Source organism: Schistocerca piceifrons, chromosome 4 (assembly GCF_021461385.2).
Source record: "Schistocerca piceifrons isolate TAMUIC-IGC-003096 chromosome 4, iqSchPice1.1, whole genome shotgun sequence".
Lineage (NCBI taxonomy): Eukaryota > Metazoa > Arthropoda > Insecta > Orthoptera > Acrididae > Schistocerca > Schistocerca piceifrons.
In genome coordinates, this window is record NC_060141.1 from 140904134 (window position 1) to 140918202 (window position 14069).

Below are 14069 nucleotides of genomic sequence, written 5' to 3' on the forward strand. Positions count from 1 at the left end.
TTGGATCTGTGTCTGTTTTGCCTTGCTCCAAAAATTTATTCAAAAAACGCTTTTCAAACTCTTTGTACAATTTGCACAAACTACATCTAACATTTGCCCAAGACTGTGGGTCTCCCTCCAAATGCTGTTTAACGTACTTTATTTTCACTTTGTTTGACATGCCATGAACAAAAGTGTCCCTACATGCAGCCAAGAAATTTACTGGGTGATATCTTCCGTCATCTGTGTAACATTTCATTTCACAGACCCAGTATTTGCCCAAGGGATATTTATAACCACCATGGCTTGTTGGCAGGCTAACAAATTTAAATCACTTTTTATCTGTTGCATTTGTTTTTTAAATTCATTTTCACTAGTGATACTGGACTCTATTTTAAGTTTAATTTTACCCACTTCTTTCTCCCCATCACCTACACGATTGGCAATGTCACTAACTGCTAAATTTACATTGCTTTTATGAGCATCTTCCAATTTTATGCATTCGCTTACCTCAGCCCCAAGTTGCATTGGTACCTTATCCATTTTCTCCTCAAGACCTTTCTCCACTGATTCTATTTTAGATTTTACTATTACAACTTCAACTGTAATTTTCCCCGTATCCACTTGAACGCATTTTAATTTATCATCAATTGCTTTTTCAAGGTTACCCATATTTATTCAACTTCCTCTTTCACAGCAGAACCTATTCCAGTTCATATTGTGCCCATATCAGTCCGAATTGTGTCCATAACTGTTTGCAATGTTCCCATACCTATTCGCAATGTACCCATATCTGATCAAACTGCACTGATATTGTTTGCCATTCCCTGGGCCATTTGCATTAGCTGAGGCATCATATTTCCCCCACATTCATTCCTCTTGCCTGAATTCCTACTAGTTACACTGCGCTCTGATTTCAGACTAACCGGCTCACTTCTGTTTTCAGAATTACGCATACTAGGAGACTGTTTTATATTAGCGAGATCTATAAGTGGAGCTTGAACTTCAGAGTCACACATTGTCTCACTATTTGTGCAGGCATTTATCTGATCTGAGATGGTTCCATCTGCCATGGTGATGCCATCGGTTGTAGTGGAAGACAGCGTTGAAGACTGCCCTGGAGTACTCGGAGACACTGTTGTTGTACTGCTGCTGGACTGTGTCCGCCACTGGAGAAGTCGCCTGATGTAATTGTAGCTGCCACCGGTTACTGCGTGTTCCACCCATTTCCAATACCACTGTCCATTAAATGCACTAACCACTAACTGTTCCCTGCACTCAACCTAAGGCTCTGAGCCCTCATGCACATTGCCTTCAACATGATAGATTAGGATCTGTATTGATATCATGCACTGGTTGTGAAAATTACTGCATAAATTCACTATTTCCAGAAACCTACGAGGGCCGTTCAGAAAGTAACCTCCGGTTGATTTAAAAAAATACACCAAGTTAAATAAAAATATTTTAATATATACATCTTACAACTACATCTTTGCACTATTTTTCTACATAGTCTCCATAGCGATTGAGGCACTTATCGTATCTCTTCACAAGCTTTGAAATTCCTTCTGCATAAAAATCACCCGCTTGTGCCTGGAGCCAGCCTGTGACCGCATCTTTGAGCTCTTCGTCGTCATCAAACCGCTGTGACCCGAGCCATTTCTTCAAATGCATGAAGAGGTGATAATCACTTGGCGCCAGGTCTGGGCTGTAAGGTGGATGGTTGATAACGTCCCACTTGAAGGACTCAAGAAGGGCCGTTGTTCTGCGAGCAGAGTGAGGACGGGCGTTATCATGCAAAAAAACGATACCGGAAGTCAGCATACCACGGCGTTTGTTCTGTATAGCCTGGCGTAACTTTTTTATTGTTTCACAGTACACGTCTTGATTAATGGTCATACCACATTCCATGAATTCAACCAACAACACCCCTTTGGCATCCCTAAACACCGTTGCCATCAGTTTTCTGGCAGAAAAATTTTGCGAGGCTTTTCTTGGTTTGGTAGGCGAATTTGAATGTGCCCACATCTTTGATTGTTCTTTTGTCTCAGGGTTCACGTACTTAATCCAGGTTTCATCACCGGTCACGATTCTGTTTAACAATGGTTCTCCTTCATCCTCATAACGTGACAGAAAGTCTAATGCAGAGGCCATTCTTTGAGTTTTGTGGTGCTCGGTAAGAATTTTGGGCACCCGTCGTGCACAAAACTTATGGTAACCCAATCTTGCTGTCACTATCTCGTACAAGAGAGTCTTAGAAATCTGTCGAAAACCAGTAGACAACTCCGACATTGAGAAACGTCGATTTTCACGAACTTTTGCATCAACTGTCTGAACGAGTTCGTCAGTCACCAATGATGGTCTACCACTCCTCTCTTCATCATGAACGTTTTCTCGTCCACTTTTAAATAAACGTACCCATTCACGGACAACTCCTTCACTCATAACTCTTGGTCCGTACACGGCACAAAGCTCATGATGAATAGCTGCTGCAGAATATCCTTTGGCTGTAAAAAACCTTATGACAGCACGCACTTCACATTTGGCGGGGTTTTCTATTGCAGCACACATTTCAAACTGCCACAAAAACTAAACTAGCGCAGGTACGACGTTCACTCGACCACGGCTTGACGCCGACTGACCTGTTGAGTGCGTGAACGCACAGATGGCGTCGCTACTCCCCCCACAACCCGCACTGTGACCAATCGGAGGTTACTTTCTGAACTGCCCTCGTATTTCTGAAAAAAACCGATTTCACACTGTTTTGTGAGAGGTTCACTCTACAGAAATCTCTACTGGTTTTGCAAACGCTTTTACACTTCACACATTAGGCTGAATAACAGAGAGCAAAGGAATTACCACTTTGCAGGGCACAAATCCTGGACGAGCCCCCAACTGCAGGCTTTCAAAAATGTTATTAAAAAATTGATGATGGTGTGGTGGTGTTGGCCTCAACTATGTACTCTCTGACTCAGAGTTGAAATATTAAAAGTTTTGGCTAGTTTTGTTGTCTAGGGGCTGGGATACGTAGTTGCGGCGTTACAGGCCAAATACTGCTAAGCCTACAGTAAACAATAAGAATACACACATGAATCGATTGGTTGAAGGTTTCTGTCACTTGGCAATTGGGAATTATGAAAGTAACATATAAATTTATAAATGAAAGATTGTAATTAAATAAAATCTGCAGGTACTATCTCAACAACTTTAAATGATGAGTACAATAGTAGAAGTAACTTTAAGAATGTGGTATATTTCTGCAAAACACTTATTGGTATCGATGGTCCGGCAATTAAATAAAATATAAGTTGAATAACAGGGAAACAATAGATTCCCACTTCACGTAATTAGTTATGAACAACAACATAGCTCACAAGATATTCACTATGCAGGACACTATGACATCACTGCAGAAGCCACAGAAATCACACAAGAGCACAGGTCATCACTCTCAAATATTTCTATCCTCTGCGACCTCACGCATACTGCCTCACTGTCCTAGTCTTTCCGTCAAATCCACGTCCATCGTGCTGTTGCATTCAGCACTTCCTGTGTCCTGTCCTGTACTGTCCAGAACTACCGCCCCCTTCCAAACTTGCTTCCATCCAGACTCTCCATTCACGAGTGCTGTGATTGGCTAGAGTGCTTGCGCTATGTCTTCAAGCCAATGCACCCACACAAACATAATGAAACAAATTCCAAATACTGGATTTACATTTGAATAACTTGAAATTAAATAAATATTCTTACAGCTGGAGCATAAACACGCTCTAACACACATTATTAGAGACATAAACAAATTAAATAATCATATATCAAAGGAACAGAACAAAAGATAGGCCAGTAGACTAATGTCTCTGTGCTTTCTAAAACACAGTAAATATTTAACCAATTTATTCGTGAATAGTATATATCAGATATAAACAAAGACCTAGATATATTTATAAGTATGCTGCTACCTTTTTTTTGTGTGACTGTAGAGTACTGATGGCCTGATGTGATCAACAGTAATCAGCCACTTTGACCTCCAATAACACACGTATTATTTAAGTTACATGCCTGTAATTTATACCAATTTATGTTTACATTAATAGCTTTCTAAAGACAAAATCAGATGAATCATTTAGATTTTGGAAATTCGTTGCTGGGTGTTACTTGTATAATTTATCATCAGATACTAAACTTTAAACTAATAAATACATTGAAAATCTGATCACACCATCAGAATCATTGTGCAAATAATGGTAATGCACATGTTTCTCTCTGAGTTATCATGATTCATCTGGCTACTATTAATTCCTATACAAACTGTGAAATGTCTGCCATTAAGGTTTCACAAAGTCCGCCATCTTTGACACTCCCAGTGACACAGCATCACAATGGAATTCCCAGACACACGACTGGACCATGCCCTGGGCCTACCCCTCTAGTGGGGCTAACATTCGGCACCCTGGCTGGCCGAGCAGCCCTTGCGGCCACACCAACTCCAAATTAGAATATTTTCAGGGCGCCACAATTTGTTCAGTCTTTACCTGAGAACATGTGTGACCAAAGTAATGCTATGATGCCAGTAAAGCTGATAAAACCCTGCAAAAACAGTGTGGATGTAGCATTTGATGAAACTGAAAGTGTTCACTTACATGAAGTGTCTAATAACAGAGATGATTATTCAGATTTTGGATGTCCCTACATCAAGATTAAGATAGATCAGTGGGAAGGCAACTTTTTGATTGATACAGGTAGCCCAATCTGTGCTATATCTGAACAGTTTAGGGACAAGATTAAATATAGTTAAAATTTTGTGGAAATGCCCATTGCAGATGTAAAGATAAGAGAAGCTACATGTAAGCAAAGCAAATTGGTAAAATCTCGGGTACTTTCAACATTTAGTATAGAAGGCAAGGCCTTTGAACATGGATGCTTAGTGATACCCAGTCCGTAAGAAAATATAATTCTTGGTATGGACTGTATTGTGGAAGTTGAGGCTTCTTTTGGATGGAATGCTAAAGAATTGTTTATTTTGGAACCTAAAAGTAAAACTTATGTGAAATCTAATTTCTATATTCTACATTCTACATTAAACTGTGGGAAAAGTTGTAACTATCTGCAAAACATTGTGAATCAACATGAGCACCAGATATTTGATGATGATATAGATTTTGCTGAGACTGATGATCAGGATTTTGAGAGTGTAATAGATTCTTAAGAAAGGGAAGCTACGACTCTTAGTGACATACAAAAGTAACAACTTAGGAATTTGTTATTGGAGTTTAGAAATGTGTTTAGTAAAAAAACAGGGATTGTAAAGACTATCAGTGCATACTTTACCTTAGAGATCATCAACCTTTCTTCCTAAAGCCGTATAATATCCCATTTTCAAAAAGGAGAGATGTAGAGAAAATTCAGAAAATGGAAACATCATGTGCAACTGAGAGGAGTAGGATTGCATACAATATGCCTTTAGTTTTGGTAAGTAAGAGAAATGGTGGAGTGAGAACTGTTTGGAATCTAGACATCTTAATAAATTTCTTATCAGAGAGAATGACCATCCTGAGAACATGGACGAGCTGTTACACAACTTTGATTATGTAAAATACATGAGTAGTTTGGATGTGACCCCTGGATTTCACCAGATCCCACTTGAAAATAACTCTAGAAAGTATAAAGCAATTTTGTATGGATGTAAGTGTTTACAATACTGTGTGATGCCATTTTGGCTAAATGTATCTGTAGCTGAAATCATAAGCCCTCTGGATTCTGTCTTACGAAGTGAAGTGAGTTCAAAATTAATTGTGTATGTTGATGACATTCTGAACACAGATATGACTTGGAAACAACATTTGAATCTGTTATGAGATGTGTTTGCCAAATTAGTATCAAAAAGCATGACTTAGAAAATAGGTAAGTTAAATTTTTAGGACACATTGTACCTGGGAAAGGAATTGTGGCTGATATAGAGAAAATTGATGCTTTTGCTAATTTTCCTACTCCTTGCAACAAATAACAGCTCAAATTATTTTATTGGTTCACTGGACTTCATAGAAAATTTTTTAGCAGCCAAGTTTCGAAAGCTCCATGCTTGTATGAACTTTTGAAGAAGAATACCATTTAGGGATTGGAATCAGGAGTGTCAGGATGCTTTCAATGAGATCAAAGGACAGTTGTGTCAAAGACAGATATTGTTCAGATCCCATATGTCTCTTTCTTTTTGTATTATGACAGACAGTAGTGATGTTGGTTTGGATGCTCATTTATTTCAGGAGGTTGAAGATTATCGTATTATTGAACGTAGATCTCTTGCATTTGATAGTAGAATATTGCAGAAACACGAAGAGACATACCCTGTAACTGAGAAAGAACTTTTGGGTGTACATTGAGCTTTCAATAAATTTAAAAATTATTTACTAGATCACAAAGTCATCACTTACAATGATCACAAGGTATTATGATATCTTCAGTTGTGTAAGCTGTACCATAACAGAATTACTCGTTTTGCCTTGTCTTTACAGCATTTAATTTATGAAATCACATACATTAACAACACAGACACTGTAGTTGCTGATACTTTGTCTAGGCTACCTTTAGGGAGAGAATTATGTAACAGCTTTGGAGAAGGAGAGAAAGAGTTTAAAAGTACGTACTTGAGGGGTATGAAAGAGGATAAAGAGAACTTGTAAATTTGCAAAGACATCCATAGGTAACAAAATCATGATCAAAACGGGAAACTGATGAAGAACATGTTGGGTAAGAAAGGAGGAGAAAAACAGAACAGTGTTATAAGATACATAAGGGTTATTTTATTCAGGAGACATAAGACTGTTTCAGAAGATTGGAAACTATGTTGGCTGGAACAGTGTATTGATACTTTGATTACTTACACACATGAGAGTTTTGGTCATTTTGGATCAACAAAAGCTTCAGGAAAACATCTGTTTTTATAACACAGGAAGGAGAGTCAGGAGGAAGATTGCCAGCTATGACAGATGCCAAAGAGTGAAGGTAAGTAACCAAACAAGTAGAGGCTAAATGCAAAACATATTGGCTAAGAGTAATCTTGATCTCATGTCTGTGGATGTTCAAGGTCCTTTACCTAAGTCTAAGAATGGATTTTGTTATGTTTTTGTAGTGATTGATGTATTTCCAAAGTTCATAAAGCTGTTTTCTCTCAAGAAAGCTGCCAGTAAGGAAATCATCTCTAAATTTGAGAACACATATTTCTTCAGGTACGTACTACTAAAACAATTTTATCTGATAACGGTTTTTCAGTTTACATCACAAGCTTGGAAAGATTTTGTTGATCATGTATAAACAAGGCGTATTCTAACCTCGGTGTACCATCATTTAAGTAACCCTGCAGAAAGATGTATGAGAGAGATTGGAAGACTGTTTAGAACTTATTGTAGTAAGAATCATACCAGTTGAATAGATTATGTCAGTGATTTTGAGGACATTATGAACAGCTTACAACTTTCTTCAACAGGATTTTCACCACTTGAAATCATGTTTAATCACATACCATCTAACTCTGTTTCCGAAAATGTTGAGTTTCCACCATGTATAATTCTGTCACCACAAGAGAGAGAAGAGTATGTTAGGGAGATGATGAAAAAACAGGAGGCTAGAAGAAAGCAGAGACAGGATGGTAAAGGTAGATTTTCCAAGTTTAAGGAAGGAGAGCCTGAGTTGGTGAAAGCCAAATGACATCTGAGATAAAGAAATTTTTTGATGTTTATATTGGACCATTTGAAACTCATTAAAATCCACATCCTAGTTCATACAGACTTGTGTATCCTAAATCTAAGAAGTTGTTTGGATTATGCAATATCACTGAACTGAAAGCATATATACATGACCTATAAGTATCTAATTTTTGTTTGTTCTTTTTCCATTGTCATGTAAGATGATGTGACTTCTACAATTCTCCCTTACCTATTGACTGGGTTTAAATCTATTTGTAGATTCATAGAACTATAAAATTCTGTTTTGTTTATCTGGAATTTAGTATTTAAGTTGACATGAATTTTAAAGTTCTGTATTATCTATTGACTGAGTTAAAAATCTGTGATACACTATATAATTATGGTCTGTAATCGATCCGTGCTTTAGAATTTGATACATATATGCCATGAGACTAAATGAGTAGATCTTTTTACAATTTTGAAATGTGACAATGTTCATAATTTGCACTGCAAAAATTAGCAATAGTATCTGAGCATATCTGTGTGTAATACCTTATTAGTCCATTTTTATTACATTTAACTCTGTTTATTAATGTTTCATATGTGAACACTTTTTAATTTCACCTGACATAAATACCATATAACTGACTTCGAAAAATGACTGAGGAGAGCATATCTTGTGTGTTTTGAAGAAGCTATTGAACAGCATATTTAGTACACAAAACAATGTTTCAGGATTTGATGTGAATACTAGACAGGACGTTACCTATCATTTGGAGCATGAAATGAGAACTCTGGAGGAAACTGGAAGATGTGGGCAGATCCAGTCCTCACACTGTTGTATGGCTGTAACCTGCTGGACCAGTCGACTTACAAGAGATCATAGGTGATGGGTACGTACTCGAGCATCTGTCAGCTACATCTTTGTTGTGACTGACATTTGTGAATTGTTAATGATGACTGCTAAAGACAGTGTTATTCAGCATAAATGCATGTTTTTTTCAAGCAGGGAGGTAGACTTCCCAGCACAATATGTAAATTTAAATCAGTATGTATTTTTTTTATCAATTGTGATGAACCTTTTGGACTTTTATATACATAGGTTAGTTTTGTATGGATAGTTAGCAAAAAATGTGGAAGACATTTACTAGTATAGACAACATAAAAAGATGTATACGTATCTGGTTTCATACACCGATTTTGGTCTTTCAGCTACTGGATTGTGTCATCATTCAGAGCTTATTTTTTGACTGTTTACCTGTATTTATACTGAATATTGCAATTCTGTATCTGATTGGAACATGAGTTGTGGTCAGACTCATACTTAACTCTGTTTTGGGTACCCCTGGTCAAAACGACTGTGTATGTGTATACTGAAGGAGAGCATACAACCATTGATTGATGCTAGATGCTTCTTACAATTACTCTTTGCATTTAATTGAACTTATTGATATGTTTATGAACTTTATTCATTTTGTTGTGGCGAAACATTTTTTGCTGCTTTGTACCTGGTGTGGTTTGGATTCATGGGTCGGTCCCCACATCATAAACTTAGGCTCTAATATTTTTCCATTATTTTGCTCTTTCGTGAATCAACATATCCTTAAATACTGTTGTTTATGTGGCTGATTGATTCCTTCTCATGATTGAGTATACTCTTTTGGTCTGCACTAGTCGTTATGAGTTTTTCGAGTCGACTCACTCATCAGTACCGTTGGGCCTTCATGGTCTGTTCGGGAGGAGTTTAGTTTTAGTTCGCTCATCGTACACCTAGGCTCTGAAATATTTCTCTTCTCTTTTGAAGGTTTTGAAGGTTTCATTGTATGGATGTAAACCTACAACTTATAGTTCTAGTAATCTACATTGTCTCTGTATTTATTTCTATAGTTTAATGGTGTAATGTTTCAGTTTCGACCTTGAATTATTTGTCTTGTGACAGTATGTCACACAGATCTGAAAATCTGAATACCATGTCCTGATACATGTATAGATTACAATTTGTATAGTAGATATTTTTCTTATGTCTTGTGTAGGTCTAATATGTTATGTATTAGATACGTCTATAAATCTGTAATCTACCTTTTGGCATCGTTTTGTACACTGTTTTGCAAACCTTGTAGTCTGTCACAAAATATTGTAAACACACTGTTTCCAAATTTTGTGAGGGACATACTGTAATAGGACACGCTCCTCTAAAATTACCTTTTTTTCATAAACGTAACCGATACCATGTATGCTATCGAATCTTGTATAGGTGAACATTATATCAGATGTTTAACTGAATGAACTTCGTATGATTTTGCACGTGATGTATTGTATTTCAGGCTAAAATGTATAAAATAAATTAATTCATGGCAATTGATACAGTTAAGATTACCCTTCCTTTAAAAATATTTGAAATTACAAAATATCTGGCATACTTAAATTTGATAATCTAACATTAATTATTACATTTGTTTCTGGATTCATTTACAAAATAATGATATAACTTAGTAAAGAAACTTCTTTTGACAAGAAAGTTTGTAAACTCTTTTGCTTTGTAAACTCTGGAATATTGTGAGTACTGTGGAATGTAAGGAGTAGTGAGTGGCATGTCTCTGATGGAAACAGCTGTATTTTTTTAGTTTTGTCAATAACAATGTAATTTGTGTTCTGAAGTGAAAATAGTAAGGAATGTGTTATATAGAAGAAAGGGATAAAATGAAAGAAAGTCATAGCAACAGAAGGAATTTCATCAATTATTCAGTTCAACTGGAACCCACAAAATCAAAATTTCAGCCTCACGAATGTACCCCTAGACAAAAGAACTGCAGCCAACAACAAGAAAAGATGAAGATAACTAAAAAGTTTTTCTTTTGTATATCTTGTGCCTCTCAAAGCTTTCGAAACTTTTGCAAAGACAGAGACATTACCCCTTAACTCTTGAGGTGTGACCTCTCATACCATTCAAAATTTTTGAACTCGTTTTCCAAGACCATTTGTGGTGGAATGCTTCTATACTCCCCCTACCCTACTTAAATTGCCAACCCTTCAATGTTTTGTTGTCAGTTGTGTTATCACCATCTGTGTTTATTATTGATTCGTGTCGGAGTCTCCTTGATCACACCTCCTGAAGTATGTACCTGTTTCTTTCAGTACGGTACCGTATAGCTCAAAACATATTGGCACAAATGTGTCAGTTCTAACATTCCCAAGTTTGATGAAATTATTGTCAGTCTATGGAGGAAGGTGTCAGTGATATAGATCAAGAAATAAACAAAAAATATGACAACTTTACATTAGCCAGTGACCACAGTTCTGCTATTGAACAAGAGTATCATTCAGAGGAAGAACTTCAGGAAAGTTGAGATGGAGATCTCTCTGTTTCTTCAATGAAATACTTAAAGTGTCTGTTAAAGTCGAATGTGTTCTGAGTGGCGATAAAAATGTACTTCCCTGCAATGAATGTCAATTTGACAGACTTTTTTTTGTACCTATCAGGTGGAATTTTTATGCGCAAATTTAAGCCCTGAATTTTAGTTTTATTTGGAAATTTATTTGCTACAGAGATTGTATAAATTTTCAGAATGTAATATTCAGTACTCTAACAGTATATTTATGTGTAATACTTAAAAGGACCACACAAAATTATGTGCTTTTGTTTGATAAATAATAAAATACTGCAGGCTTTGTTTAGTGCAATAAAATTAACTATAAGCATGTGAACAACACTTAAATAATTGAAAAATAAATGTTATATAGCATAAATTAAAAATTTCAAATGATTATTGCCTTAAATCTTGGTTTAAATAGAGGGGTCCCAGAGACCACACCTCATGGTATACTTTACAGGAAAGCCACCTAGCGAGTTAAGGTTTAATGGTGATGTGTGGTAGAGCAAGATTACATGATCCATCTAACCTGAGTACCCCCAGGATAGATGGACCACCAAGTGAATTTAATGTAATGTGTAAAGTGTTTTATTCATCTCATAACATACAGAATTTCAGGACATATGTCTGATGTACGGGAGACATATTAAGGTTACAATTAGCTTATTTGTAATTTTGTCACACTTACAATTATATTTTGTGAATAATTTACTTATCTAAATTCTGTCAAACTTATGATATTTACAACCACTACAACTATCATAAATTGTTATTTAATTTTAGGAATCCAGCTCAAAGTATCACTTCATCTTTCTATTAGAAAGTTATATAAATCACTTTTTAAAATATTTATCTTCATATTCATTATGTAACATCCTTCTATTGTGTTGCAAATTTTCATGGCTATAAACTGAGGAGTCTGAGCACACAATTTTAAGTGATGTGACGTGAGCGTAAAGTAAGTTTCCTTTATGTACTGTGTTGTATGAGTGTACAATTTTTTTTCAGAGATGTATAAAGATGGGACAGTTAAAATTTTTAGGTCTTTAAATAATGGTCAACATGATGATCTCAGCTGTGCAGTGCACATGTTACAAATGATTCTTTGTTGCAACTTTAAAATTTGTGTAAAATTACCCCAAGTTTCCCCAAAAAATTATGCAACATCTAATAACAGATTCAAAATTGCTATAGTATGCTATTTTCCTAGTGTCCATATGAGTTGCACAAGCTAAAATTTCCATCGTAAATGCAAGGCAGTTAAGGTTATTTGAAGATATTCTATATGAAAATTTCAACTCTGTTCTGTCTAAGTCTGTTCCTATAGCAATATTATAACAATATTATGAGAAGAAAAGTTGCTACTCACCACATGGTGGATGTGCTCAGTCGCAGCTAGGCACAACAAAAAGATTTTCACACTTAAAGCTTTTGGTCAGTAGCCTTTGTCAACCAGAGACACACATATTCACACTCACACTAATTCAAAAGAAACTCACACCCTTGACTGCAGTCTCAGGAAACTGAAACCACACTGTGAAGAGCAGCACCAGTGCATGATGGGAGTGGCAACTGGGTGGAGGAAAGGAGGAGGCTGAGGTGGGGAGGGGGATGGATAGTATGGTGGGGATGGTGGACAGTGAAGTGCTGCAAGTTGGGTGGTTGGCTGTGTAGAGGTGGGGAGGGGAGGGGGGGGAAGTAGTAGAAAAGGAGAGAAATGATGCCTGTGTAGTGCTGGAATGAGAGCAGGGAAGGGGCTGGATGGGTGAGGACAGTGACTAACAAAGGTTGAGGCCAGGAAAGTTACAGGAACGTAGGATGTGTTGCAGGGAAAGTTCCCACCTGCGCAATTCAGAAAAGCTGGTGTTGGTGGGAAGGATCCATATGGCACAGGTTGTGAAGCAGTCATTGAAATGGAGGATATCATGTTTGGCAGCGTTTTCAGCAACATAGTGGTCCACTTGTTTCTTGGCCACAGTTTGTCAGTGGCCATTCATGGGGACAGACAGCTTGTTGGTAGTCTTGCCTGCATAGAATGCAGCATAGTGGTTGCAGCTTTGCTTGTAGATCACATGACTGGTTTCTCACCTTTGTTTGATGGGATAGGTGATGCTAGTGACCGGTCTGGAGAGGGTGGTGGTGGGAGGATGTCGTGTGTGTGAGTTGCAATTGTGTGTGTGTGTGTGTGTGTGTGTGTGTGTGTGAGTGAGTGAGTGAGTGTGTGTGTGTGTGTGTGTGTGTCTGTGCATGTGTGTGTCTATTGTTGACAAAGGCTGAAAGCTTTAAGTGTGAAAATCTTTTTGTTGTGCCTATCTGTCACTCAGCATCTCCACTATATGGTGAGTAGTAACTTTCCATCTCATAACATTGTTACATTCCATTATTACTAGGATCTGACTGAGTCAAGTTGTTCCATTTTTTTTATTATTGTGACTAACACAGATTTCTTCAGTTTTTGACTGTTTGGTTTTAAAAGTCACCAAGTGCATTTCTGAAATGTTGAGCATTAAGCCATTTAAATTGAACCATGTTTCCGTTACTTAACATATTCAAAACACTCTGTAGTACAGTGTCAGAACTTTAATTTTCAGTTAGGACAGATGTACCATCTGCAAAGAAGATTAAATGAGCATTTACTTTCAGAGGCTAGTCGTTTACATAGAACAGGAATAAAATTGATCCAAGGATTGAGCATTGAGATACAACTTGTGGCACAGTTTTCCACTCTGAAAAGTAATCTGCTCCATTTGTTGTGATTATTGCCCCTTGTTTCCTCTCCATGAGATGCCATTCAAGCCATTTCAAAGCAGTATCTCTTATTCCATACCTGTTGAGTCTGAAAAGAAGCAGGGAATGGTTTACAGAGTCGAATGCTTTTGTATGAACATATAATATACCTGTGAATTTAGCTTTCCCACCTAATGATGAATAATTTTTTAATAAACTCATTTGTCACATCTACTGTGTTTTTGCTTTGTTGGAAGCCAAATTGGTTATTTGAAATGATATCATCCTGTGTGGTGAAGCTTTATATCCGTAA